General features: G+C 34.7%; 1 long non-coding RNA gene across 1 annotated transcript in view; it reads left to right on the top strand.

Moving 5' to 3' along the window:
- LOC134471197 (uncharacterized) overlaps nt 1-20,534 on the top strand; it is a 49,452-nt gene extending 28,918 nt beyond the window's left edge. The window contains exon 5 of the long non-coding RNA XR_010040506.1: nt 19,002-20,534. This is a non-coding gene — a long non-coding RNA (uncharacterized LOC134471197). The remainder of the gene's footprint in view (nt 1-19,001) is intronic.
- Nucleotides 20,535-27,054: the final 6,520 nt, after the last annotated feature.

The raw sequence follows: 27,054 nt of genomic DNA, 5'->3' as shown, positions 1-27,054 counted from the left end.
TGGCCAATGATGATGTTTTAATGAATTCCACAACAGCCTCATAAAAGAACAGGGTATGATGCCTTCATTTTAAGACAAGGTAAGGTGTTTATAATTAGGTTTGAGTTTATCCATTGTCATTGCTATTTACCATCTGTGTGACCTTAATCCTCTTACTCAACTCAAGTTTGAGTTCTTTATCTGTGTTAGAGTTGTCCTCACTTCATTCAGTCAATTACATAATAAAATAGTAAGATGTCTTATTTTTCATGTTCTTTCCATTGTTATGCTGCATGTAAGCAGATATAACTATAAACCCAGACTGCATTAGTTTAAAGGAAATATGGAAACATAGACTGTGCCTGACAAGGATCCTTAAAATTAAATTCAGTATTTTTGGTGCTCAGTGGCACTTATTTATGTCACTAATACAAAACAAATATTAATATTTGCTATGTTTTCCATTGATTATGTGGTATAATTTGCTTTTAAGTAAATTTATTTCAGAATATTTTAGAAATTATTCTTCTGTAATGTGTTACAAAGTTTAAGTCTCTCTAAAGGTAGATTTCCACTCCTTTAATAGTAGCATACAGAAATTACTCAGAAGATCTTTTATTCCACAATCTCAGAAACGGGGAACAGATAATGAGAATGTATTCTCAGACTTAATGTACTAATTCTCAATGGAGAGCTTCACATTTTTAATTATTTAATGATGTCATTTAAATATTATCCATCCTCTATGAATATTTTATGTTCATCAAAAATTCCCTGTAAAGGTAAAAATAACCTGTACATTTGTTAAAGAGGACAGTATCAATAATAGCTTGCAAAAGATATTTTTCTGCCTTTGACGTAGGAAAGCGTTTTTCCTTCTTAATCCAATCGTTTCAATCATTTAACTTTTTGAAAAGGACATAGACTAAGGGCATACAAAAATAATCTTGGAAATAAGTTAGAGTAATCAAGTAAATCTGGAAATGAGCTGTGTCTCAATCTCAGATGACCGTAGGAACATACGGAAAACTCTTGTTCCATGAGGATGGCTGGCTTGACCAACATGTGCTATGCATTGAATTGTATTCTCTTAAAATTCATATGCTGAAGATTTAACGTCCAGTATGAATATATTTAGAGATAAGGACATTAAAATAGATGATACAAATGAAGAGTAAAATATGAGCTGGGGATTTAGCTCAGCAGCATAAATGCCAGCCTGACAAGCATGAGGTCATGAGTTTGATCCTTGATACAAGAAAAAAGTGAAATATAAAGTAGTCCATAGGAAACCTGATAGAGAACTTCGGAAAATGGAAAGGGGACCAAGAGATGTTGGGGTGGGAAGAAGGGAAGGGGAAATGGATATAAAAGGAATTAAGATATGTCATGCACTGTACATGTATCAAATTGCTACTCACAACGAATGTATTCATTATGTATCACAAACATGTACCACCGAAAATAGAAAAAGTAAATAAGTTAGTAAAGGTGAAATTTTGTTCCTGTATGCCTGATACTCTTATAAGTAGGGATGATGTAGAAGTCTTTTGTTTCATTATTATTATTATTATTATTATTATTATTATTATTATTATTTTGTACTGGGGATAGAACTTATTACCTTGTGCTTGCCAGGTAGGTTCTGTGCCATTGAGCTATATCCTTGGCCATCATTAAATTGATTCTGAGGTGTTTTATTTTTGGGATGCTATTGTGAAAGATGTTATTTCCCTCTCAACAACTTTGTTACTCATGTACAGGAAAGTTATTGATTTTTTTATCAATATTTTCTCACACTGGTTTTATCACAGATATACCTGCACATTCCTGGACACATGAATCAATCCATATTATTTTACTAACATCCCAGTGAATTATAGACATTGTTAAACTCCTTTCTAATACAAATTACAAAAATAACTACACAAATCTAGCTTTCATATTCTTTTAGCCATTTTGCTATTGCTGAGACAAGATATTCAGCACACACTACTTAAAGGAGGGGAAGTTTATTCATGTCACATTTGGTGGGTTCAGTCTGTGATTGGTTGATGCCAAGACAGAAACATACGGTAGAAGGGCACAGCAGATGAAATCATATTACCCTTGACATCCAGGAAGCAGAGAGAGAAGAGACGTGCTGGGGATACAGATACACCCTTATGGATCACACCCTCTGTGATCTTCCTCCAACCTGACCCTACCTCCTAAAAGCAAGTCAGTTGTGACTGCGTAGTGGTCCAGTCCATTGATGGGTATATTGCCCCCTCACTAAGTTTTAAATACATGCAAATTTGGGGAACATTTTAGAACTAAACCATAACCCTTATTATTAGCTCTTATTAATACATTGTCATACGCAAATATATTGCTGAAAAATTGCATTCAATAAATATACATTTTTACATACACACTGACTAATTTTAACAACTGAAAGAATGTATGACCTAAACATTTATCAAGAGATCTTATTAATGTCAACACAGTAAAGCCTTTCATACCTAAGGAACACCCAAAATCTTGCATCAAGTACATCACTCTCTTGATTCTTTTCTCCACTTTAGATTAGTTTTCCACTTGTAAGATATCTCTGTCCAAGATAAGTCTCTGTGATGATGGAAAGGTTCTATGCATACACTGTGTGTTTTGTAGAAATATTGTGTGCTCTGCTGCACGGCAGTCATTAACAAAAGTGACTATTGAGCAGATGAAATATAAATGAGAAACAATTTCCAATTGCATTTAATTCAAATTAATTGGAACTTTAATAAGCAAAGGCAGCTAGTTGCTATTGTCAACATTTGTAAGAGTTTGAGTTTTTTGTATTACAGATAAACTAACAACTTTCATGTCAGAGATTCAGAGATATTAATTAAAAATGTTAAAATGCTTAGATAAGAGACAAAAGACCTAATCTTTCATAGTACTACATGTTAGGAACATCTTACATGTGCCTATTATATTTTGTTTGCCCCTGACTCTGCAGAAATGCAAGAGACTCAGAGACAATGAGCTTAAACAGCCACTCCACTACATACTTTATAGGAATGGGTGCTAACTATGTGTAATCTTTGGTATAAGGCTTCTTTCATTCAGTAAATTTTGTTAAGTACAATGCATGTACTTACTTCCCATGATGAGTGTAAACATTATATACTGAAAATATGTACAAATAAAAATAAAACTTATAATCAAGAGAAAAACTTACCAATACATAAAATGAAATAAAATATTGGTACGCATATACATTTTACTTTTAAATTGTATCAAGTAGAAGATAATAAGAGTTCTGGTCACGTTTGTTCCCAAATGAGAAAGAAAATATATGTGAGGGAGAAAAGATTTCTCAATCAACATAACATCTACAGCTGAGATTCCTACAGTAAAAGCATATTATCAAGAAATAAGCATAGAAATTTATTTTGTCTAAGTTTTAAGTGACATCAGAACCTTTGGAAGTGAAGAATGAAAGAAAAAGTAATTTTTATATTTTATGGATTACAGAAGTGTGGTTGAAAGCCAGGGGGCTTATCGATTCTGTTTCACTAGCCATTTTTCTGTGAATCATGCTAAGTACTTACAACTGCAGCATCTATATTAATTCATGGTTTGGAACTATGTAACCACTAAGAATCATTCCATGAATGAAGAAATAGACACATTTAAAATGTATCGTTATCTAAGTTAAACAAGTGTCCAAAAGTGAAAGTAATTCTGCGATTCAAACTGGAGTAATTAGCTGTCTAAAAAGCCTTTAATTAGTACATCATTTTAGTTCTGAATTAATACTGTGCATATTAAATTACCACTTATTTTGGATTAATTTTAGGAACTGAATCACATGCAATTAAATGCTGTTGGATGTTGTCTACATGCTGTATTGTTTTTATTAATGAAAATTAAACTTTGCATAATTTGCCTATGAATACAAGTTAAATTTATAATTCTTCAATATTTGAGAAGAATCACAAATGAGAAGTTTTAAATGAATTTCATTTACATAGTCACCAAATGAAATACGTATGTCAAATACGTATATGTATGTCTAGCACTTATGATCTGTCATATATGAAAACAATGCATTTTTTTCAGAATTTATTGTTATAACATTAAAAAGTTTGGAATTCTTCCCTAATCTAGGAATAGACTTCTTTCCTGAGTTCTATGATGTTACAGTGAGTTTTTCTCTCATAAGACACTGTGTTTAAAGTAAATTGTAGATGTATACACACACACACACACACACACAAACACACACACACACATACACACACACGAATGGTTGCATAGACTTAGTTTATATTTTATGCTAGTATACTTTTCTTTGATCCTCAAAAAATATAGTTTAGGAAATGCTGATAAAATCTACTACTTTGCTTTAAAACCAGGCCATTCTGGAAACTAAAACTTTTACTATGAATTTTACTGATTTTTTTTGGCTCTAATCAGTGAAAGATATTTAAATGATATTTTAAAAATTGTATTAGCATATGTTTGCAATACATAAGAATCACACTAATTTTGAGGAACCATTATACATATGTATCACACCTTGATCATCTTTAATCCACTTTTCCCTCCAACAGTCCTGTTCTGACTCTGTTGAGTAATTAAAAAATATAAAACATAATTGTGAGGATGAATTTCAATCTAAAGAATAGAAACTCATAAAAAGCTTATAAACTTGTTATTACTTCACTCAACAAAATAGATTGACATTCAGATAGAATCACTCTATTTTTTCTATTATGGTCAAACATTTCTATTAAGGCCACATATAAGCATATCATACCCTGAAACAGTTTATGATGCTAAGTTTGTCCTAGTTCTGATCTTTCACTGTTTTCTGAACCCAGTAGTGGTTTAAAATTACCTTTTGATTCCTCATCTGTCTCTGTTACCGTGTCTCAGATGGAATAAATACTTACAACATTGTTAATATGTGAATTATACATCATTCTTTATTTACTTCTGTAATCTTTCAGAGCTTAGATATTTTAGTAATGATTAATGCCCTCATTTGCTACTATATTAATTCATATAAGTATTAAAGTTCTTCCATTTGTCACATTTGCTGTTTATAGTTTGTGCTACTCTTTGGAGATTCCTCATCTGACATGCTGCCTTCACTGGCCACCATATTTCAGCCACTCTTCTTGAAACAATTTATGATATAAACACTCTTAAAATTTTTAGAAGCATTATTAATTGCTTTTTGATGGAAGTTATCAGATCATTTCCATTCATATATCTGACATTGTTAACTTACTGATCTTCCAGGTATTTTGCTGAACTTTGTAGCATAATGACTTCACATGATTTAGTGAGTATTCACAAACTGACTTGTGATAAATGCTCATTTTTATTGGAGTTGAATAACTTGTAGAATGAATTTATTTTGGGAAAAGTTAAGTTAGGAGAAAAGAAAATATCACTAATATTTGCTGCTTAATTTTTATGGTTTTTCAGATGATGCACTAACTTAGAAATCAGTACATTTTCTTAGAGTGAATCTATAAGGAAGCTGCTGTGGTTTAAATATAAAGTGTCCCCTAGTACTCATGTGCTGAAGAATTGATCTCCAATACACCGATACTCAAAGGTGAGGCCTGAAAGCCATTAGATCATGAGGGCATTAACCTTCTCAATGTAATAATCCAACTGGAGGAATTAGGTCACTAAAGGTTGGCTTTTAAGGGAATTCCTGGTCCCTGTGCTGTCCTCTAGAGCTGTCCCTTGCTCTCCAGATTGCCCAACTATCATGAGGTAAGCAGTTTCTCTCCACCTTCTTCCCTAATGTGTTTACTTTGGAACCATCCAACCATAGAGTGAAATTTCTAAAGCTTTGAGCTCAAAGAAACATTTCTTCCTTTGAGATATTTATCTCAGGTATTTGTCACAATAACAAAAAGTGCGCAAGACAGTAGCTGTCATTGGATCCATTTTGCAAGTGAAGAAACTGTGTCTCTTAAAGGTAAAAGTTGAACAGAATGCTCCAGATATTAAATTATGAATCAAAATTAACATCACAAACTGACCTCAAAACTTATGATCATTCAAATATATTACAGTGCTCACAAGGGTAGGATTATCTGTCTTCTTATTGCTATAAACAACTTAAAGGAAAAAAACACAGTTGTTTGAGAAAAGGCAATTACCTTGTTATTTTTCACTATGCTTTTTCATTGTTGGACTCATATTCTGTGTGCCTGATGGGGCTCTGTTTCTGCTACATCGTTGTAACACCCTAGAGGAATTAGAACATATTTTGAAAGAATATTAGTTTGAAGCATTAAAATAGTGCCTTTGCTTTATGTCTCTTCTTCAGCAAAGCTGCTGATACGCTTTACCCTAGGAAGAAGTAGTCCTTTTGGTTAATATTTTTGACAATAGATTTATTAAAAACATGCACCACTAAAAGGTTTTTAAGACAGTATGGGAATCAGTATATGAAAGAGGAACTCGGATGAATCCTGAAGTTATGGAATATAAATGACATTAAGAATTCATCCTAACTTAAAGAGAGGGAGCTGAGCTTCCCTATCCTGAAGGCTCCTATGAGCCTATACTCTTTTGCCATTTGTCTGTAAATGATGCCGGTGGACCATGATCTCATAATCACTCAGTAATTTTATCTCAATAGTTCTAAGAGAGAAAGGACAGACTTGTATTGCACAGCATTTCAGTGGCTCCTCACCAAGTTCAAAGTGCAGAGAAGAAATCTGATGTAATCCTTGATACGTTGTTTCAACTTGAGTAGTTTAGAAGCTTAACTAAGGGACTGGGCAGTTCTTCATTGGAGGAATATGCCTTAGGATGGGTGTTCATGCCCTAGAATGTTGTAATGATTGATTCAGTGTGTTAATATGAGAAATTTATAAGCTTAACTAAGGGACTCAGCAGGGAGTCAGAGTCCTCACTTTGTAAACATCCTCAGTGAGTGCAAAAACAGGACACTGAGATGGTTGAGTGCTATGCCAACCCTAACAAGGAAGAGACTCGGTCTCTCCCCTTGCTACTTTTGCTGTCTTAACTGCCACGAAGTGCCAGCTGGAGGCAGTTGATTACAACTGAAACCTCCACAAACTGTGAGCTAAATAAACCTTTCCTCCCTTAATTTTAAGCACTGAACATTTTGTCTCAACAATGAGAGGAAAGTAACTAAGACACCAGCAATACACAGCAGTAGGGAAGGGAAAGAATTTCTGCTGTCTCAGAAATGCTTGCTTCTGTGCTTTCTGTACATAGAACCAAGCAGGAGCTCACAGTAATTCAGAAGGTGCTCATGCACAGACCATGAAGTTTAAGAATAGGAAACATTCTGGGTTCTGGGCTTTTTCATTGCTAGAAAGCATTGGTTTAAGAGACTGCCATTGCTAAAAATAATGTCAGGGAAAAACAGAACATTCTTTTGTCTTAGTAGTTGTTGTAAAAGTACTTTTGGCTCAATATTCTTCTTCTAAAAATATCTCTTAAATCAGCTCCAGACTGTGGTTCACTTTCTTTATGTAATTTTTATAGTCCTCATTTTCAGTAATAAATGAACAACTTAGCTCGCTTGCTTGTGTGAGCACTGACTTCTGTAAAGGGACTTGGATAAAGAGAGGAAACACACACTTAAGAGAATGACTTTCTCTACTTTCCATGTGGTTCTTTGTCTCCTTCACTGAGCAAATGGTCATCTCTTGAGATTAATGCCAACGCGAGTCCTTAGAGCAGAACAGGCAAACCATGATAAGATTTGGAGTTGGACCTAAAGAAACGTACCGGAGGAAGCAGAATATTCAGCAAATAATGAAAATAAAATGCCCTTATCCTACAGTGATAATATTCATTACTTTTTTATTACTCAATTGGAAAGTTGTCAAAAACATTCTCTTGTTTCTGTGAATCGGGAATTTAGAGAGGGAGTAACAGAGATATTAAACTGTGGACCATGATTTTTAAGGCCTTATTGGAAGACTACAGGATGAGAGGTTAATACCATCTGAAGGCTCATTGGCACACAGGCCTGGAGGTTGACACTCTTTTGCTCACTGGGACTCTGCTGAGTATTGACCAGTATCCTCACATGTGACTGCAATGTGGTCTGAGCTTCTTTACTTCGTAGGGCCAGATTCCAAGAGGGAGCAGCCTAAGAGAAAGAGAAATACCTTACTGGTGCATTCAATGAATTATCAGCATGAAATAAGATCATAAGCTAAGATCATTTTCCAGCATGCAGTGCCTGATGAAGATGGCTGTTATTGCTAATTGTGTTATTGGTAGCAAATATATACAGAAGTACGTTGGTAATAATATTTTATACAGGCCTCTGAGTTCTAGTGCCTCACAAGAAGAGGCTGTTTGTCAGCTCTTTTGTGTAGCATTCTAGCGAATCTGTTGTTTATTTGAAAATCATATCCCTATTTTTCGCTACCAGCACATGAGCATTAGTGGAGGATTTTGACATGGAAAGAATGGAACAGTGGAATTCACAAGTGTGAAGATAATTTTTGACTTTTGGTTTAATAAGATTTCCAGGACAGGTGAACAAGAGTACTTTCATAGGAATAGAAACAAGATCATTTTGGGAAGTGTGCCTCCAAGTTTCAGCATGGTGACTTCATCATAGACATTTACTATTGCATTTGTTTGTGAGTACGTTGATTTGTGGGCACCATTCCATCCTGCTTTGAAGTAAACTTTATTTTGTGTGGATAAACAAATACTAATATTTTTGTTTTTTAAAATTAGAAGTAATATGCGTAAAGTAGTAAAGAGAAGAGTATAGAGACAGGAAAAAGAATTAGAAAGAGTATCACTTGATAGAAAATTGGGGTTGTTTTCACCTAACCTAACTTAAGTTTCCTATTATAAATACATGTGAGTGAACAGTCTCTTTCCAAAAATCTCTTACAATGACTGTCTCCCTTATCACTTGGTGGGAAAGAGAGTGTGACCTGAAACGATACCTGAGCAAATAATCGTCCTGTTCTGCACATATCCATCACTTTTAGGATTATCTTGATGTTCATTTAATATGTTATTCTAATATTCATCTCAGTGATTTCTTCTGTCACATTATACTATCGAAATTCCTTTAAAAGGCAACAAATGTCATCCCTTGCTATTTCTTGCTGTCCTTACATATCCCCAACACTGACACTGTATCTGGCTTTTTAAAGGTCTTAGAACCACATATGTTAATATTTAAATTTTTAATATATACCTGTTGTTCTTTTGAACTGGATAGTAGTGATTTTAGTAATCCGTTTTACAGTTTTTCAAATGCAAACCTTTTTTAAAAATTTTGAATATTTTTCCTTCCCTTGTCTTTATGCAGAATTTCTCGCTTCCTTTTCTGTGCTCCTAACACTGCTCTTGTACCCTACCACTGTACCACTGCTTGCTCCCTGTAAGTCTATTTTTCTCAGCTTGGGCTTTGCAGACTGGGGACTATTTTGCACTCAAGTCTATCTCTTTTGTTTGTTTGATCTGGCTTGTGCATGTTAGATTGAATGCCTACTGAAAGAAAACAACTTTCCCCTATCCTGACATGATGTCCTTCCTTCTTCATATGGTAGTTTTGCTAACACACTCCTTATCAACTGTGCATAGGGAGAATATTTTTATTGTTTTTCTTTACCATTTATCTACTATTGTGTAACAGGTTATCCTGAAACTCAATGGCTTCAAGTGACTATAATCATTTATTTATCCCTCTGGAAATTTACTGAGCACAGCCTTAATCAGTTTCACACAGTTAGCAACAGATGATGGTTTGGGTGGAAATTGTCATGAAAGCTTCTTCACCTCCTCAGCAGTTGATGCTGGCTGTCAGCGAGACTGCAGCTGGGGTGTTCCTAGAACACCTACATATGATTATTTTTATGCATAATGTAGGGAGTTAGTAAAAACTGGAGAAAAATACTATGTTGTACTTAAATTATGCTCACATATACCTAGGAGAGTTTAATCTTTCACAACTATAATTCTCTTGTCGTTCTAAATGTAAATCTATCTTAATTTTGCATTCATGATTAATCCAGCCATTAAATGGATTCACTATTTTTTATTATTCATGAGTCTTAGAATCAACTTTTCTTTGCTACCCAAAATCTTATTATGAGAAAAATGTTTGCCTGAACCAAATACATTTTTTAAAACAAAATTGCTCAAACTAGAAATAAAATGAAACTTTCTCAAACCAATGAAAGGAATTTATGAAAAGCTCATGGCTCCCATAATACATACTAGTAAACATGAAATCTTTCTTAGGTTTAAGACAAACACCAAATGATACTTCTGCTTAACAATTTGGTACCTGTGTATGAAAGTTTATTGCAAGTGGTAGGCAGAACACTTGTGTTAAATAATTAGCCAATCAATTAATTTGCTAATTAAAAGTAAATTACAACTATATTGAAAAATGAGAAGTGAGTCTCTTTTCCCAGATAACATGATCTTATAGAAGGAAAATGTACATATTTCATGTCTGATATAAAAACTTCGTCTTTATTTAAAATGAAGAATATGTGTGGACAAGCAAAGGGTAAAATTGGAATTGCTATATGTTGCTGATGGGAATATATAATGTTATATACTCTCTGGAATATAGTTTAGTAGAATTTCAGAAGTTTAAATCTAGAATAAGTATACAACCTAAAATAATTCAACTTTTTGGTATATACTCTCCAAAGTGCACAAAGAAATATTCATAAAGGTATTTTTCAACACCACCAGAAGACAGAAAATTACTGTCTACTAATGGAAAAGTGAATAAATAAAATATCCTGAAATATTTCTCACTTTAAAAAGAAATAAACACTTGAAGAAAATTAAGCAGCTAGTCACAAATACATATACTTTATTTTATTTTTGTGGAAAAACATTTAATGATTTTTCAAAGAAGTGGAAATATGGGAGTTTATTTCCCTTGTCAAATTTACCAGAACATGGAGTAACCTGATACGTTGTTAAACATTATTCTGTGTGTTCATAAGGATGACATTTAAAATAGTGGGCCATGTAAAAGCAATGCACAGTATTTGACAGCCCTGATACAATCTGTGGAAGGCTGGAATAGGATGACAGATTCAGCAAAGCACACTTTTCTCTGACTGTCTATTCCAAGTCTTCTGACTCAGACTGGAATGGATACTATCAGCCCTCCTGGATCTTAGCCTTTGGGACTCCCACTGGAACTGGGATGGTGCTTGCAAACTGCAGACCACAGAACTTTCCAGGTTTTATAAGAATGTGGGCCAGTTTCTTACAGTGAATTCTGCTGGTTATGTATTTTCTGAGAAACACAAGGAGTAACTGATTAATGGGTTCAGGGTCCCCCTTGAGGATGATGAAATATTTTGCACCTTAGAAGTTACTGTTGTGATAATGAAACAGTAAAAAGTACTACTAAGATTATGCATGTTATAATATCTAACTATATGCTATATGACTTTTTCTAATGAAAAAATGTTTAAATGACCTCAAGCAGTGGCATATTTGCTGTACTATTATGAGATACTATTTCTATTCCATGAATGTGATAATATCATGAAAAAACAAACGAAAAGGAGCAAATATGAATCATTTTGAGTTTTCTTATAAGAACTATCAGATCTTTGTATTGAAAGTTGGATATAAGTGGTCTCATTACTGTGGTACTTTTAAAATATTTACTTGTAGAAGAAGCTTAAATACTCAGGTATTTATTTTCAGGGACAGAAATTGTAGACCAATCTCCATATTTTTCTTCTCTCCTCTTTAGCACTAGGCCATTTTGCTAGAATATTAGAATAGCTTTTGTTTTCAGAGGAAATGTTTCTACCAATGATAATGACATTTAATATGTGATTCTTTTTTTGGAGTATTTCTCCTTTAGTATTCTGCTAATAATACCGTAACTCTTCACAGTGAGAACCTAGATCAACTCTGTATGCCTAAAAGGCATGCCATACCTCAACTGTCTCTCTGAATAGCATGATTGATTTTTCATCTTGACTGAAATTTCACTGCAAGTGAAGAGAGATTTCTTTATTGATTATGTTGGGATAAGAGGCATTCACTTGGACAGGCATTCACTTCCCAAATCATACCATGTAAGTCTCTTGGTTTTGATAATGTGGACACGTATACTAAGGTTTTTGTTGACCAATTTTTGGAAGCCAGTAGTTCCGAATTTATACTTCCCATTTTGAGGTAAACAATTCTTAATTTTAATAATTGGATTCTGTTTTTCATGCAAAAGATTTTTGATACATACTGTATCTCAGGAGTTATGAAAATTTATTACCATGGTCGGTCAGTATACAGATAATGGTAACCAGAGTGAGTGTCCTGCTAAAGGTAATATTTTACCCAAAATTAATTTCTTTTCTTCCTGGAAAATAGACTCTGCATCACTTTCATGTTTCAAAGCTGCCTGACCTTGTTTTTCTGAAGGTGCATGAGTGTTTTCATGCTGATTCTGGAAAATTCTTAGTACATAGTTAAGGAAAAGCTATTTGCTGGCTTAAGGATGGAACTATAAAAGCCATTTGGAGATACTTACAATGAATAAAGAATGAAAGGATATTTCCCCAAATGACATACATGATCTTATACAAAATAACCCTGCTTCTAGTCTCACTTCTTTGTTTCTGAAAAATGATAGTAGCTACTATTAAATTTGTAAGCATCACAGAAGACTGTTCATGGTAATAGAAAGGTATAGCGTTTTGGTTTTGCAATTGCATCAGTGTGATTGAGCTGGGATTGTTTTACCAATCACAAGTTACTTTATTCACAGTAACAAATATATGTTGAAGCCTTTATTTTTTTTACATAGTGAGGTTCTTTTTAAAAGCTAGTCAAAAATGTCATAATATTTATATAGCAGAACAAATATCTGAGAAGAGGTAGATTAGTTAGTAAAAATATGAAAACTCACTGAGAGTTACTTCCCCTCTCCACACAATATGCAATTGGGGGTAAAGTGAACAGACTGATGTTAGAGGGGTCAGCTGGCACCTTTCTAGAACCTCACGGATAGTTCAGATTGTATCTCTTTGTATATAAGAAAGTGGTGTACCTGTAACTGAGAGTTCAGTCAAAACAGTGTGAAGAATAACAAGTTTAGTGAATGGTGTTGACATACTGGATGAAAATAAACTTCAATTTGTGCTTTAATATATACCAAATGAAGGTCAAATGGAATAAAACTTTAATAAAATAAAAATAACTACAAAATTGAATGTGTAGTAAAAAGTAATCATATTTGGATAACCTGGAGTCATAAAATTAAAGCTAAAAAACACTTGATGTGTGGAAAAGTTGTCGTATGTAGTGACAGTGGACAAAGTTTTGGTACAAATATGTCCCTGTTGTCAAAATGTGATTCTTTCATATATAATTAGCCTTTACAGCCTTTTGAAAAGACAAAGAGAAAATTGGACAGCACATATTAATGGATGATTTTTAAAATATTCATAATGCCCTAGAATATAGAGATAGAAAAATGTTTTTAAAACTCAGAGAAATACTAAGCAATAAGCGTTTGTATTTTAAAATATAGAAGACTTCACTAAAGAGTTAAATTATCAACTAATGTAATGACTGCAGAAAAATGGCTATTGTTTTGTATTGATTGCAGGAATTAGAATTGTTTCATTCTTTCAGAAAAGCAAACCAGTGAGATATATTAACTTGTGTACTGTACGTATATCTTAATTCATGTATGATGCTATAACATAGAATGTCATACATGGAAATTGATAAATGACAGAATTGATTTTCTTATATTGTTGTGACTATGAAGTCCCAGATGAAGGCATCAACAAGTTTTGCTGTCTAGTTGTCCATTGTCTACTTTTGAGATGCTCCCTTCTATTCTGCATCCTCTGAGGGCAGTGACACTTGATCCTCACCTGGAAGAAGGTGGAAGGGCAGGTGAGAGCTAGTTGCGGTGTGAAGCCTTTTCAAAGCTTTAACCCACTGATTGTGAGAAGCTCTCATACCCCAGTCAGATTTAATGATCTCAATTCTTAATGCCATCTTACTGCCAAAACACGAAAGGAAGGGGCCCCAATGAAACCACAGCAATTTGTTTCTTGCCCCAGAAATCTCACTTCTGGAAATTTACCCCAAATAGATAAATCTGAAGTATATAACAACTGCTTGTAAATACACTTATTACCATACATTTATAGTGGAAACAAAGCAATAATACAGTGAATGTCTATCAGCAGGGGAATAATGAGCTTCCAATAACTGAATCTGAGATATGTCAATTAGATTTGGAGGAATTTCCATAGGATATCAATAGTGTGACTAACAAAATAAACATAAACTATAAAAATATGATTTCATTTTTTATAAACTAAGAACTAATTTTATGCATGTATTTGTGATTATGTGCCATATTTTATTTTACCTAAAGAAACATTTATTTGTAAAACAACCTGTCATTTAATATAATACAGAAAATAAAATATCTGTTTCACTGATATAGGAATTGAACTTAGTACCTTATACTTGCCAGGCAGATGCTTGTGCCAGTGAGTTATATCCTTTGTCCAAAATATATCTTGACATTAATATAGAACAGAAAATATTATTCTCTTTTAGAAACTTAGCTAAAGGCTTTACTGTGTCGATTTTCAATTTTAAAGCATAGATATTTTGGATTTTTGTTGAATTGTTTTATCTGAAATCAAGAGCACTAGATTTTCTTTTCTTTCTCCTCCTCTTCTCTTTCTCCTCTTCCTCCCTCGTCAGCTTCCTTCTCTGTCATCATCATCATCATATTCTTTATCATCTTTTTCTTCTTTTTATTTTTGATACAGGATTTCATTGTATAGTTTAGCCTAGTTTTGAACTTATGGCGGCACTCCTACTTGGAATTACAGCACTGGTTTTTCTTAAATGAGGATTCCAGTATTGTTTTTAAGACATCTTTGTTTGTATCTATGTATATGCTCACACCTCAGCTACACCTATGCCTGTGCCTACACCTATGATTATGCCTACATCTACATCTATATATCTATGTATATATCTATGTCTATGTTTATGTATATATCTATATATCTATGTCTGGAGAAAACTGTGGTCGGGTGCACAGGAAGCTGTTACACACTGTAAAGATTTGTAATATCTACACCCGTGCTGGTACATGATGTGGATAGAGAAGCAGGCATATCAAGAAGAAAGCAATAATGTAATTAAAAATGTAGTCACCAAACGTATGATATAACACAGTCTTCTCTGTTGCTATTACATTATACTTATGTATTCATAGATAAAATTTTGAAAGGAGTTTTTAATGTAAGAAAGAAAATTGACCAAATACTTCATATTTTTGCTATGCTTTCCTTGTGTTCTACACACATGGAGATGTTTAAAATATTTGAAAGGATTCAATGAAAAAGTACACAATGCAGTTTTAGTTGTTAAGGTTATTATATCAGAGTGTATAAGAAATAGAAAGTATTATTTCTTTATTTCTTGTTTACTTTTATGTAGAAGGTCAGTCATTCAAGATACTTTGTGGGAAAGTAATTCCATGAGTATTTCCAGAAAAAGCACTTTAATATTTTTTTTTTCATATTCACATTGTTTTGTGGCATCCACGGTAAAGGATTTTATTCACTGTTATTTCTAATGTTTGATGAAAGAAACTTTGTTGTAAGGCTCATTATTATCTCCTAGAATATGTGTTTCATGGCATAGACAGAAATTAATTTAGGCCACTAACAGAAACTAGAATAATGTGGGCCTGCCCTTTCTAAAGTCTCCAGCTGAGAAAGCCAATATTTCTCTTGCTATTTTAAGGCAAGGGTTTACTAAGGACTTGCTTCATATCCTTAAATCACAGCTGTTTAAAAAACTCATCTCATTTTTACATAATGACCAAAATATTTAAAATAAGTGGATGCAATATCAACAATAAATAAGGTATGTATTTATACATGTGGTAAAATTCTGACGGTAATACATGTGTTAGCTTTATTATTTTTAGCAGTACAGAAAGATTCATTTGGTGGTCTTAGGAAGAAGGAGGGACATGTGAGATTGCCAGAATAGCCCTCTCAGGAAATAGAGTCTTTTATAATTTTCAAGTCTTGACTTTTTGAAAGCCAATCAAGCTCTATTGACAAAGAAAAGTAGTATAATCAGACTTTCACGATAAGGGCTAAAAAATGAAATTTCCTGAGAGAGGTCAGAGAGGTGGGGAGAAGCCAGAAACATTTTTAAAACAGGAGAATTTTGGTCCAGGGTTTGTTGTCTCAATGACAACCATCCAACCCTCTTTCTTGGGGAAGGGAATGAAAGGCTCTATTTTTGAAATTGAAGGGAGAGTGGGGAAGTCATATTGGAGTAACTTGTAGGAAGCTCTGAGGAAATGGTTGAGCTGAAGGTCAAGATCTGAGACAAGCTGTTAATCAGACTGCCGTGTGTTCAACATTAAATGATTTCAGTTACTTCTCCTTAATGTCCAATCGTTCTAGTTTAACACAAACATCAATTTTTAGTAGTCATACTGTGATTCTATTAATTTAGTTAAAAGCAGCCGGCTGTACTGGTGCCATGGCTTGAATATCGTATTGCCTTGAAATTTTTTCTAGCACATACTTAGTTGATGACCTCCCACAAATCTTTAGGATATAGAGAAAATCCAGACAAAATATTTGCCAAAATGTAACACGTATGTCCTGTAGTTTAATCCTCATGAATTCTCATTCTGATCTGAAACCTCTTGCGCACAAACTTTATTGCTTGTATTCCTATCCCCATTCTGGTCTCTGAGCTCTCACCAAAATCACCCCCTAGGCTCTGCTCGGTGGGTTCTAGGACCTCTTTCTTGCATATGCATCTGCAAACCTTTCTGCACGTCTCCTTGCAAACTAGTTCCAAAGGCTTCTGCACGCCATGGTCAATCACAGTCACAGCAACAACTTACCTTCTCTGATACAAAGGTTCTTTTTTTTTTTTTTTTTTTTTTCTTTAAGCAAAACAGAATGAAACTATAGAAATGATGCAGAATTTCAAAAAAGAAAAAATAGGGAATTAACTAAGATACTTTTATCTCAGAACTAGTTGTTCAGCTTACAAAATCTAGACACAGAAGTGATCAATCAAACAACAGCACAAACTGTTCTTTTTGACGAACTAAGATTAATAGTATAGCTATCTACCTAGCATACATATGTGTACATACACTTGTATGTTTACCCACACACATGTAATCTTTTCCTTTCTTCCTTTTTTCCCTTCTCCTATCTCAGTAGTTCTGCCCTTTTGAACACTTTCTTTTCCTTTCATTATTACAATTATTAAACACCTTTTCCATCGCTAGGACAAAATACTTGACATAAACAATTTAAAGGAGAAAAAGATTTATGGCACCTTATGTTTTCAGAGTTTTAATAGGTAAATGATTGTCTGGCTCCAGGGCAGCAGTGTCCTGGCAGAGAGGCTTCCAGGGGAGCAGGGAGCAGCTCACATCACGCCAGCTGAGCAGCAGAATGAAGGGACAAGCCAGAGAGGAAGAGAACAGGGAGCAGATGTCCTAACCCTATGACCTAACGTTCCTAACCCTATGACCTCACCCAGCAACCACTGACCAGTCTAATAATTTAAACACAAGATGGCCCAAAATTGCACAGTTTTTCATTCATTTTATAACAGGAAATATAAACAGGGTAATTTTCAGAAATTCATTCCATACAAGAATTGCCTAGCTGAAATGATCAACCTGCCCAACAACATGGGATAGTCAGTAGTTAAACAAATGTGGGCCTGAATTAACACTCAGGGTAAACTGTTAAGTGAATAAAACTCAGGTGTGTGTGTGTGTGTGTGTGTGTGTGTGTGTGTGTGTGTGTGTGTGTGTTTGTGTCCCTCCCCCCACCCCCGTTAATCTCTTAGGTATCTGTCAAGCCAGTGAAATTGACAATCAAAATTAACTATCACAGAACTGAAATTTGGAAAGGAACTCTGGATAGTTTCATATATACTGCACTTTGAAACTGCAATCAATGGAACATGTTTTTCCTTTTGTTACACTAATGATGTTAACAATATTTTGTTCTGAATATGTAGATGGACTTTTATGGTTCCTGCAGTCAGTGATCATCATTACCATATATATTTTAGCATATATTTAAAGTTAAAAATCACCACCAGTTTCCCGGGGAGAATCTTTATTTATTGCAATTATCTATGTTGAAAAAATATCAAAGACAAATAGTAATTAGTTCTGAATATTCACTGTGCATGTATAGGCATTCTTTGAAAAACAATGGATTTTTGAGTAAAAAAGACCTAAATCCAAGTTATGAGTTCAACATTTCTTACTTCTGTAACCAGAATCTGGTTATTTTTAGAACTTCAAAACTTTCTTCATGAAATGGAGATGATAATACCTGCCTTGAGAAGTCCCTGTGGATTGTGTAATCTCTCATTCTTAAGGGTTGGCAATTCCTCATTCTTAAGCATCCAACCTTTTTCTGGCAGTAAACAGACTGGGAATCTAAGTCAGTTTGATGTTTCTGACTTTATTGCTGCTTATATCCTTAATTCCCAAACAGTGTGTGGAGGCATACTACACCAAACTCTGGGAGGTATATCAGGGCATTCCAAACGGTTAGAAAAATGTAACTATATTTGGCATGTTAAACTTTGGATGAATTACTAACTTGAAGAAATTCAAATTTCCCTCTATCACTGTACATTCTTTCTCAGTAGTATCATTTCTTAGGAAAGAGTTACTAAGTTGTTAGAACGTAACCGCTTCCTAAATTGTTTGGATCTAACTACCTGATAAATATAACTGTTTTGTACTGAGCTCTGATTCTTCAAGGATGTGCCAGAGTCTGTTACAGGGATTTCTCATGAATACTGTAAAAACAGAATTTCTGGATCTGCATTCCTAACAATTCTATAGTTGGAAAAAATACATATATATATATATATATATATATATATATATATAGATAAGTATCTATATCTGTATCATCTATATATGTATCTCACATTCACCTTTTTTTCCACAGGCGATAATGTATTTATCTTCATCTGAGGCCAGCGTTTTCTCTAAAAGAACTTTTTGCACCTTTCAGGCATCACAATTGCCTACAGCTAGAGGAAAAACCAGCCAGCCCCTCCTTCATCTTTCTGTCTTTAAAGAAATAGTAGTTGTAGAAAAATAACCAGGAGGCTAAGAGCTGGAAGCTAGTTCTCCCTGTTATCATTGTTTATGGGAACAACCAGGTAGTATTAATTTGTCACCTGGTGATGTTAATTACCAGAGAAGCATTCGGGTTGTTTCCTTTTTTCTGAGCTCTCAGCTTGATTCCTGAGGTTTCAGCATGGAGTCAGGAAGCATTTAATGGAAAGTTAATCAGCCAAATCCTCCCAGTTCAGAAGTTATTCCCTGGTCTTGGCCCATGCCTGGAACACCAGGGTATTCGTATAAAGTAGGGAAACAATTATTTACAGAATGCTTCCCCGAGGGGCTGAAAGAAGTAATAACCCTCAAATGAGACCTTCTGGAGTCCTTTGGAGCCACTTACACACCACAGATAGAAAATCCTGACTCATTATGTTTTTAAAGATTTGTTTATTCTTGTCAATGGAAAATATACAAAAAGAAGTGATTGTCTTTGAGGAGCCAATGAAGAAGATTTTTAAAACTCATTTAACCACAGTAAAACCCTGTCTGTAATGTCATAAAATGATATGATATATAAAGAAACAGGTAATCGGGATTTGATTTAAATGTTGATATTACGACTCTTAATGGTTACTTAACGAAGTATCTGGAAATTGATTTGCTAAGATAATTCTCATTTATTAATTTGAAGTGTCTTGCACAGCATCTGGTATTAGAAACAGGGAAATCTGCTTGCCATCTGGAGAAGATTCTGGTGGCTTTGCGGAGAATGGTGGTCTCCATCAGAGATTACAATTTCCAATTGCCTGGGTGGCTAAACTGGTTTTGGGTAGGACTCAAGCTTTGGGGTCCATCTGGTCTGATGTTCCTCTGCACCTAGATAAAACACTTCCTTTTTTTTAACTCTGAAGTGATCCATGTATAATTTAGACAAAATGATACCAACTACACTGTGTTGATTTTTTTTCCTGAACATTTAAAAATGAATCCATGTCCCACCCCAGCTACTCAGCCTCACTAGAATAATCACTCATCCCTCATTGAGGAATGAATCTTTTTTCCTAGTCTTCAGTCACTTCCATGGTGTTCTTTCTAAACTCATTTCTATGCTATAACTGAATATAATTATAAAAATTAATTAAAAGCATCTGTGTACCATCAGGAGCTTAAATGTTTATAGTGGATCACCCAGTACTTAAATGTATGAAACCCCTTCTCATCTGCTTCCTGATAACTTCATCTCCTATGATTCCTCACCTAAGTTCTGCCTGCCAGCCATGTGAAACTTCCACAGCTTGCTCAGATGTGACAAATGACTGAAACAAACTTTCATATTAGAAATTTTCTTTTTCCTGGAAATGTCCTCTGGTGCTTGTTGTCTGTTTACCTGCTTTTTAGTTTTTCAGGATCAGAATAAAATCACTTCTTTGGAAATTTTTCTCCTGTTCAAGAAAATTTTAGTGATCATTAAATGTGCTTTTATATCACTTTGTAAATATAGTTGCTGGGTGTGTTATCATCTACACTGGAATTTACTGAAAAGTTCAGTCAGTGTCTTTCTTGGAGTCATGAAATTTCAGGTCAGCTCTATCTTGTGTTAAAGGAAGTATGGACTTGATCGGTATTATTATTTGTAAATTCGAGATAGTTCTTTATCAAATTGTTGTATAAATTAAACGTTATTAAATGAATCATATCTGTAATCGACACCTAATAAATTCATTTCTCATATCATTACAAAATGTGTTATCAGTTTATGCTGAGCACTTAATTCATGCATTCATTAATTCAAAACTATTTGAATTGTTACCACGTGCTAGTTACTCTTGCAGACACTGGACATACAGAAACAAAAATACACAGGTCTTATTTAAAAGGCATATAAAATAGATAGTTTATGTATCAGGTACATGATGTTTCATGATTAACATTGTCAAATTCTGTGTTACTTTTGTTACTCAGGAAGCTAATGCTCATGGTTAAATATGAGCTTGAAATGCAGAGAGCTAGTTAAGAACAAATCCACATTACCAGGAAGGCTGAATCTTGATGGGAACCTTTTGACTATGTTTTACCAAGTGCATAAAACTAATCAAAGCTGAGCTGAGAAAACATGTAAGAGTCCTTCCTGCCAGGAGAACTAGTGTGGCCCTAATGGACTCACAGATACTTTCTCCACCATGGGCTCTTTAGTGTGTTACACATGTTATGCACTGAATATTCCATTGTGAAACCCCATGGTGTGTTACCACTGGCAAGTGGGAATCTTCAGAAGGTGGTTTTGTCTGGAAGTGGAGCCTTTATAAGTAAGATTAGCTCCCTTATGAGAAGAGATGAGAGATGGCTGTTTTTTTTTTTGTTTTGTTTTGTTTTGTTTTATACCATGTGACAATATACTGAGGAAACACCACCTGAAAACCAAAAAAAAAAAAAAAAATTTCTAGATCTTGGACCTCCCAGGCTTTGATGTTAGATTTGCACCTTCTACAACTGTAAAAAATATATTTCTGCTATTTAAATGCTCAGTCTGTGACAATTTGTTACAGATCAGACAGTGCACATTTCAAAATGACCATAGGAAAGAGACAGTTCTGATTTTGGGGGCTCCTAACTGCTTGTGGTGACCCCAAAAAATCATTTGCTATGTAGGTACCATATCGCTCGAGGTGAGTAATGCTTACTGATGCTCTTCCTATGAATAACATACAAAAATGGAACTATAATCTAACTCCTTAGCATTTAGCAAGTAACTCTTAAATCCTAGTTATGGGGTTTACTCATGTACAACTCATGAAAAACGTCCATGAATTTTTTTTGTCCTTCATAAAGCTTTTAGTATAGCTTAAGAGACTAGTACTTTAAAAAATATTGTGAAGTCTATATTAAGCAATACTTTAAAAGGTACAGTAGCAGATCATTGAAAGGTATTAAGAAAAAAATGAAACATAGAATCTCATCTGTTCTATAGTTAGAGAAATATCAAAGGTGCTTATTTGAGGAATCCTTAAAAGGTGAGATCTAAATGTGAAAAACATTACTCAGGTAAAGTGAGTGTTGAGGTCGAGAGATTGGTTGGTGGAAGCATAAGAAGCCATAGTCAAATGTCTGGAAAATATCGGATGAGTTTTTTCTTTCTTTTTTTTAAGGGCTCTTTTGTCAGCAGAGTAATGAAAATGGTACGTTGGTTCAAAATGAGGACAGCAGAAAAGGCAGGAAGCAAATCAAGCTGAGCTAAGTCATGTTCATTTTTTCTCAGTTCCTGTGCTAAGTACTTTATGGACAGCACTCAATTTAATTATCACAGTAGCTTGTACACATTAATATCTTTCTGTGACAGTTGAAGGAACCAAAATCAGGAAAGCTAATATAATTATCTTTGGGATTTTTTTTTCAGGTAGAAGTATTACTTGGATTCAAATCAATTGTAAAATTGTGATTATAATAATTATTATTATTGTTAAACTATTATATTGCCTGCATGTAAAACATATATTAATAATGATTTTTTATTTTTTTACAAATCCTGACAAGCAAAAAATATTCTTTATATTTTGATCTCACAGCACATCTAGTTTCTCTTCTTTTATCTTATATAGCTCATCAGAATAAGCTGCTCTGTCAGTATAGAGAGGGGATGTCTGGCAGTCCTAGGCCTGGAGCTCAAGGGCAGAGTAGATGTTCCACAGGGACAGGAAACCCTTCCACCTATAGAGCCTTGGCCCACTTTAAAATTATGAATTCTAATGTTATGTCTCTCTGAAATGGAATGACTGCCTTTCAAAGCCTCTCTCAGGACATTACATCCACATTCTGTTTCTATATTCAAATATGGTTTTCTCCAGCAGGAAAAATCATCTTACTAAAGGAAAAAATAAATGTGCCTCACTCCCACTATTCTGAGACACATCCATCTCCCTGGTCTCAGTCACTTTTTTTTCCCTTTCTTCTTTAAGTGCAGGATCCAACATTTACACAAATGAAAAAAAGCTGTGTTTAGAATAATAATTTTTGTAGGCTCAGCAAGACTGTTCTTCACCACATTTGTGTTTGAAATTGCAGTCAGACTGAGTGAACTCCCCCCTCCCCTCTGACACAGCCTCTGCAGATGGTGAATTATGGCTAAATACCAAAGTGTTATTTAATGCAGCCAAGAAGGAATGGCGTGAATGATAGCCCATTACCACTTGGTGCTCAGAGATCGGTCTCCAAGTTCAAGGCTATTCTCTTAGCCATGCCAGAAAAATTACACAGGCCCCTACTAGTTTTTATAACCCCCTTAGGCAATGCTAGAGCAATAAACATGATGAGAATGAAACCTTGCCATGTGTATCTAACAGCACCAAGGAGAGCTCCTAACTCAGTGCTGACGCAGCATTCGGCTCATGTTAAAGGTTTAACACGTTGCCTCATTCTCTCTAAGGGTACCTCATTCCAGTCAGGAGCAGACTGTGTGCACAGCTCCCACTTCCCAAGCATACGTTATACAGCTGAGCTCAGGCTGTCATGCCAAGAGGGAATGAGATCTATAAACTAAACTCACACCAATGCAATATGGGGCTGATTTACATGATCTCTGAGTAAGTAGGTGCTCTGCGTAGCCTAAGCTCTAAATATGTGGAATGCCCTTTCTACCTTCTATGAGATTTCCAGCTCTAACTCTTTACCACTAGGTCTTTAAGCATCTGTGAGGGCTGTCTAGTGGTATGTGAATCTATTTTCCACAGTAGATAGGTCTTTAAACGGGCACTTGCCTCAAAGGAAGTCAAGCTGGATGTTCATGGGGTAAATTGTAATAAAAATTCTGACCAACAGGTCTGATGTACATTTAGATCTTTTTGCTGTGAAGGCATAGAAAAGCTTCTGTAAACAAAATAAGATATATACTTGGTGTGAGCTGATACTTTGGTTGCTAATCAAGGTTATATCTCTCTGAGTCGTGACTGCATAGATTTTCTTGTATTTTTATGCTCTTACTATGCATCTTTTCTCAAGATCTTGTAAGCTCATAACTATGTGGTCATCTTTCCTTTTTAATGATACTCTGAAACACAGAGAAGGCCCTGCCTTAATATTTTTGCAGGATGTTTGCAATCATTGTACTCTAAAATATTTTTACTCGTACAGTGAATACTCAGTGCCTGCGTAACTTGAGTGACTTTTCAAGTTTTTATAAACAAAATACTGTAACTAACAGCAGAAATAAAAATATGTGGGAAGCCATAGTTAAAGCAAACATACTTGGTGTCTCCAAAGAGTCTTTTCTATGGAGTATCAATGGGGTGTTCTGTCATTCAGAACTCTATTTTGCATATTCTGCTAACAGGAATACTCTCTCTCTACTGCAATAAAATATATGTTCCTATTAATAAAAATAATCTCTCTCCTATAGTGTTTCTGATGAGTAGAAGGATGTAGCAAAGCCCAGTACTGGGAAAGACAAAAGAAGACAAAAAGCCTTTATATGACAAAGCATTAGAATTGTTTTTGCTAACTGTGTGGTTACATGCCAAGACCCCCATCAATGTCTGAATCAACAGACATACCAAAGCCTATATTTATTATACTTTTTTCTATGCACATATACTCATAATGAAGTTTAGGTTAGGCACAGTTAAAGATGAACAAGAGTAGCAGATAATAAAATAGAACAAATACAACAAACAGTGCACTAAAAGTTATTGGAAATTTATGAATTTATTCCTACAATTTCCCATTTGATATTTTTGTACCATGGTTGATCTCAGCTAGCTGAAGTAGTAGGGAACTGAAACTGTGAATAAGAAGTAAATATTATGTAATGGAGCGAACCCTTCTTATTCTTCTTCTTTTAACTTAGAAGAAGAGTAGTAGAGGAAATATTGGCTTTAAATTCAACTTGGATCCCATTCTCTCCTTGTGATTCAGTTTATATCTGTAAGTCTTTGATATAAGGGGGGAAAACTCTGTAATTAGTGACAGCTATTCTGCAGGAAACTACTTGTAAGAAATATAAAAGAAACAAGGTAATTCACTTTGGATAGCAGATCAATAGAGGAATATGAGAGAGAAGATCTCATATGCAAAAAGATACTCAAACACTGTAGCAGAAAAAGCACTGCCCCCTTCATCAGCCAGTATATTTCAATTTCTTAGTTGCCCAGGAAATAATTCCTGTTCCAGTTCTGGTTGCTTCTGTGTCTTAGATATGGCTAGTTACTGATGAATAGAAATTCACTATGATGCACATTGTAAAAACCAATCCGCAATTGACAAGCCATCCTGCCTCCTTACTTCCTACTTGCTTATCCCATTTAAGCCCCAGATCACCAACGATCAGGGCCTGATATTTTGGGAATGATCCAGACCCGTACCCATTAATGTAAATAATGTAAATCTCAATCTGCTTCCAAATCCTAGGTGTCATTTTTGTGTTTCTGCTTGCCATTGCAATATCAGAATTTAGTTACTAGAAATTGTAAATGCTACCTTATATGGAAAAAGATTCCTTGCAGATTCCATTAAATTTAACACTGGATTACTTGGGTTGACCTTAAACTTGATTCCACGTGTGAGAAGACAATGCATTGTGACCACTGAAGGGAGGTAAGAGTGTTGCAACCATGAGTCTAGTGAAAGCCAATAGAAGCAAAAAGAAGCAAGGAAATGTGCACAGTTAAAGATGAACAAGACATTTCCCATGGTGTAATCGTCTTCTAAATGTCTCTAGAATCTCCAGGAAATAGGACCCCACAGACAACTTGCTATGGCACAGTGTGTGGATTTCTCTATAACCTTAGGAAAATGAGTTTCTGATATTTTAAGCCATCAAGTTTCAGATAATTTTCTATAACCATCCTAGGAAACAGGAGGAAGCATCCAGAAAGATGGATGACAAAGGCAGTAGAAACTAGTGTGGGGAATCTACTATGTCGCCAGGGGGCGCTACAGATGAAAGCAATCTCAGCTCAGATCCACAGAATGGTAAGCATTTTTTAATTCCTGGAAATATTTTTTGGGAAAAAAAATCTATGAAAAGACTGAATATTTTATTAGTCAACAATATTTAAAAAATGGATATTTAGAGTATTTCTGTAAATAGGCAACCAGACCCAACACTTGAAACATTAAACTTATAATAGTGTTTTGTTTTGTTTTGTTTGTCTTCAGATTTCTGGAGGATCCAGGCGTTGTTTTGTTACATTTGCTTTTATAATGAGTTGGTCAATATACAAAGTCTTTAGATAAGGAAGTAGTTTAAAAGTAAATGAATCTTACTAAGACTTTTAAAGTGATGTCTGGCATTCTCAGGGCAAGGAAGTGAGTTCTGGAGATACAGTTGCTTTAAATGTGCAAGGTTGATTCCAGCCCAGGCTCCTTCCTCTGGCACTGTCCTTCAGACTTGCTGATCTGGGCTCCCAGCACTGCAGCCAGCTGCCATGACTCACCATTCCTGACTCAGCTTATATCTCGAGTTTTCAGGTTGGCTACCCAACTTAAATTAGATTTATTCTTCAACTTTATTGTTCAACTCTATAGTGACACTATTTTCTAGTTGTTTAGAATACTTAGCACAAATGGACCACATGAATTTCTAGTTGATATTATTTGTTTGGTGTCTTTTCCTTGTCCTTTATATGCTTAATGATCCCTCCCCTCATTCCTATTCTGTCCCCTGGTTCATTATTCTGTTATGGAGATAGAACAAAATACTTGGAAGAGTCTTTAATTCTGTTTACTACACGGAACCTTCATGCTTAGTTCTTAGGCTACTCCCCAGTTATAGCTATCAGTTCATCTACCCCAAGACAGCAGTTCCATATGACTTGTTCTTTAAACCCTCGGCCCAGTGAAATCTCCATAAATGTCTCCCTTGATCCCAGCGTATAACAGTAAAAGCTCTGTACAAGGCATTTTAGCATTTTAATGCCTAAAATAATTACTGAAACAAGTTTCAC

This window comes from Cavia porcellus, unplaced genomic scaffold (genome assembly GCF_034190915.1).
Source record: "Cavia porcellus strain 051 isolate PalLab524CR breed Dunkin Hartley unplaced genomic scaffold, mCavPor4.1 scaffold_17, whole genome shotgun sequence".
NCBI lineage: Eukaryota > Metazoa > Chordata > Mammalia > Rodentia > Caviidae > Cavia > Cavia porcellus.
This window is presented reverse-complemented; position numbering and strand designations above follow the sequence as displayed.